Source organism: Pinus tabuliformis, chromosome 2_2 (assembly GCF_031772625.1).
Source record: "Pinus tabuliformis cultivar Carrire ecotype Pingquan chromosome 2_2, CPIR1, whole genome shotgun sequence".
Classification (NCBI taxonomy): domain Eukaryota; kingdom Viridiplantae; phylum Streptophyta; class Pinopsida; order Pinales; family Pinaceae; genus Pinus; species Pinus tabuliformis.
The window spans coordinates 1070559535-1070563636 of NC_142300.1; positions in this window are offsets into that span (position 1 = coordinate 1070559535).

Sequence of the window (4102 nt, forward strand, 5' to 3'; positions counted from 1 at the left end):
GCCTGGCTCCACGGGGGTGGGATGGGAGGGGGCTATGTGCAGCCCCTCCTGCCCGTCCCCCACAGCCCAACGGGCCCGTCGGGGTGGAGGTTTGATTCTAAGAATGAGCCGTCACCCTTTGCGGGCTGGGTCGTGGGGGTGGGTGCTGCTAGGAGGAAAGACTGGGACCGCCACGCCCTCTGTAGATGTAGTGGCCTTTTCTCTGCCATGGGGCTATCAAGTAAGCCTGACTCATCTAAATTTTTAATTTGTAAAAGTAATCTAAATTTCGTTAATAAAAAATTAAGTATTATTTTACTGGAATATGTTTATGTTCAGGTATTTTACACGAAAATAACAACCCAACTGACACATAACTACTAGTAAACCTATTGAATTTTAAAACTTGGACACAACAAAAGGGAAACTAACCTTTCAAATAAGATAAACTTTCGTTGAATATGTTGTCAATAACAATGGATTTGCTCCACAAAATCACTCCAAGTCTTTTAATGAACCTCAAAAAGCCTTGATGTGATGTGAGGAAGAGTGATAATGAAATTTATGATATAGAAAAAAGTACGGAATTGTTTTTACCGCATGGTTAATGTAGGATTAATTTGTTTTTATAAAAACTTTAACATATAAATTGTTTTATGGCGATATAGTGAACTATGATCAAACTAACATTATGGAATTGTTTTACCGCAAGGTGAATGTGGGATTAATTTATTTTTATAAAAGAATTAACATATAAATATTGTTATCGCGATATAGTAAATTATGATAAAGAGAACATTACGAAATTATTTTACCGCATGGTGAATGTGGTATTATTTTTTTTATTATAAAAACTTAACATATAAATCGTGTTATGGCGATATAGAAACTTATTTTAAATGTTTGATAGAAGATATAATAAAAATAAAAAATAAAACATTCAATAGTCTGGTAAATGTTATATAGTTTAAGTAAAAAAATAATTTAGGTAAAAGATTTAGTTTACAATTTTAATTTAAAGATTTAGTGTGAAAGATTAATTTCATAAGAAAATATTTGTTAAAATATTTCAGTAAATTGTAGAAGAAAATTATCGAGGAAAATACATGAAACGAAATTTTTGGAGGGAAAAATTTTGGCGAAATTTTTTAGAGGGAAACTTTGGAGGGAATTTTTCATTCTTTAAGCTATATATTGTCATTAGGAAAAATTTTATTTGTATCATTCAACCTCTTCTATTTGAAAGGCATGGATTCTTATGATAGTGAAGTTTTTCTTTGTGAAGCATCAACATCTTTGTCATATAACAGTCAATTCATATTGATGAATATAACGGAAAATCTTCCAGTATGAATAGCGAGTCAAATATTCCACTTAGTCCTAATCCTAAGGACTATGAGAGAAGCACTGATGAAGGGCAAGATGAATAATTTCAAATAAATAAAGAGTCACGGTTTCCACTTAGCCCTAATCCAATGGAAAATGACAGAAACAATGATGAAGAGCATGATGAAGATTTTCAAATAAATAAAGAGTCGTGGTTTCCACTTAGCCATAATCCTATGGACTATGAGAGCAGCAGAGATGAAGAGCATGATGAAGAATTTCAAATTAATAGAGATTCATAGTGTCCACTTAGTCCTAGTCCTATGGACTGTGAGAGCAATAGTGATGAACAACATGATGAAGATTATCAAATGAATAGAGAGTCACGTTTTCCACTTAGTCCTAATCCTATCGAATATGAGAGTAGCAGTCATGAAGAGAATGATGAAGAATTTCAAATGAAAAGAGAGTCATGGTTTCCACTTAGTTCTAATCTTATGAACTATGAGACCAACAGTGATGAAGAGCACAATGAAGAATTTCAAATGAATAGAGAGTCATGGTGTCCACTTAGTCCTAATCCTATGGACTATGAGAGCAACAATGATGAAGGCCACGACGAATAATTTCCAATAAATCGAGAGTCACATTTTCTACCTACTCCTAATCCTAAGGACTATGAGAGAAATAGTGGCGATGGGCAGCATGAAGAATTTCCAGTAAGTAAAGAGTCACATTTTCCATGTAGTCCTAATCACATGGTGAGTAATATTCAATAAACATCGAGTCAAATTTTCCATTTAGTCCTAATTATAAAGACTATGAGGGTAGCACTGAAGAGGGGAAAGATGAAGAATATCCTCCAAGTCAGTATTTCAAAAGCACAAATGATCATAGTGAAGATAATATTCCTCATAATGATGATGAAAATGATTATATAGATGATGATCCAATGATGGAGATGTTGGCAGAAAATATTGTATCGAGGAGTGGGAGCAAACCTTTTCATATCAATCCAAGATGTTCTATTTATACAAGGGGTAGAACAGAATATCTGACGAGAAGAAGTTCTATCAGTGCTCTCATTTCAAGTGAATGTTGTCAAAAAGATTGTTTGAAGCATATGGATTTCAAATTTGCATTGGAGAAAAGGAAGAGATATTTTTCAATGAATAAAAGCATGCAAAATTCATATTTATTGGGGTGCATGCAATATACATTGTCAGGTTATGATTATCATATTGGGTATTTATTTATCTATGGAAAGGCTTTCAAAATGTTTCATTTAATGGGTAATTTTCGTCTGTCAAGAATCCAAGAAAAATTGGAAAAGGATCCCACATTTTTTCTATTCAGAAGTACGTCATTAACAACAGTTTGGGTCATTATCAAATACTCCAATGTCATGGATGAAAGACTTCTTTTCAAAGCATGGAGAGTGTATGCCAAATAGAGATACAAACATATTCCAAATAATTTCTCAAGACAATAAATCTACAACTTATACAAATAATATGCAGAAGGTGCTGAAGGACATGGTCGATTTATTACATATCAATATTTTGTGAAGATATGGAAGAAAGAATTCAAAAATGTTTGTATTCCTAAGAAGACAATGATGGGGATTTGTAGTACATGTGCTTCTATTAAATAAAAAAGGGATAAATGTGAAGGGGAAGAAAGAGGTAAGAATTCATAACATTAATTTTTAAAATTGTATAGTCATCAACTATGAAAACGTATTTATTAATGAATTTCTTTTATGTTGTGTAGATTCCATTGCCAAAGTCCTTCAAGAGCATCACAAAAAACAAACAAGTGAAAGGAAAAAGTTGTACAAGCCTTGAAAGAAGTTTTATGATAATCCAAATAAATATTTGGGTTTGATAATTGATGGTATGGACCAAAAGAAAACACTTCTACCACATTTTGTTTGCACACCCAAAAATCTACGATAGGAAAATTTTATTCAGTATCACTTGGTTGTTTGTATGTTCTTCAATAGGAAAATGTTTCCAAGGGTATACTTCACAGCTCCAAATATTCATAAGGATGCAAATATGACAATAACCATAATTCATTATGTGCTTTCTCATTGGTCTAGTAATCTTCCTAAAGCTTTGTATCTACAATTGAACAACACTTGTCGTGAAAACAAAAATCAGATTGTTTTTGGATATCTAAACATGCTTGTTGAACTGAGAATTTTTCAGAAAGTAAAGGTTGGTTTCCTTCTTGTTGGGCACAATCATGACCATATTGATCAGATGTTGAGTCGTTTTTCAGTCACATTGAGGAGGAAGGATGTTGGGAGCTTGCCATAATTAATTGAATGTATTAAGAAATCATACATGCTAGAGCCAATTTTTTATGTGTTGAAAGAAACTATTTACATGAGAAGGTTTATTCTAGGATCACATGGTGAGGGGAAATGCATTGAACAACTTAATGACATTAGCTTCCAACATCAATTTCCTATCAAAAAATTGATGGAAAAACACTAATATGGAGCAAGAAGTATTCAACCACTGCAGAATGGGTGTCATCATCGGGTTTGGCATTTTTTGAAGTTCATTCCAGATCATCCAATATTTACATCAAATATATTGTTATTACAATCAGTTGTTGAAGTTCATAATGCACGCAGGCAGAATAAAGATATAAATTATTCTGAAATCCTAGAAGAAATTAAAAAATGTATTAGATATACATATGAGTACTTTGATATTGTTGATTCATTTTGGTGGGAGTGTTTTTGCAATAATCAAAGTGATATCATTTCAAGAACAACAAATGA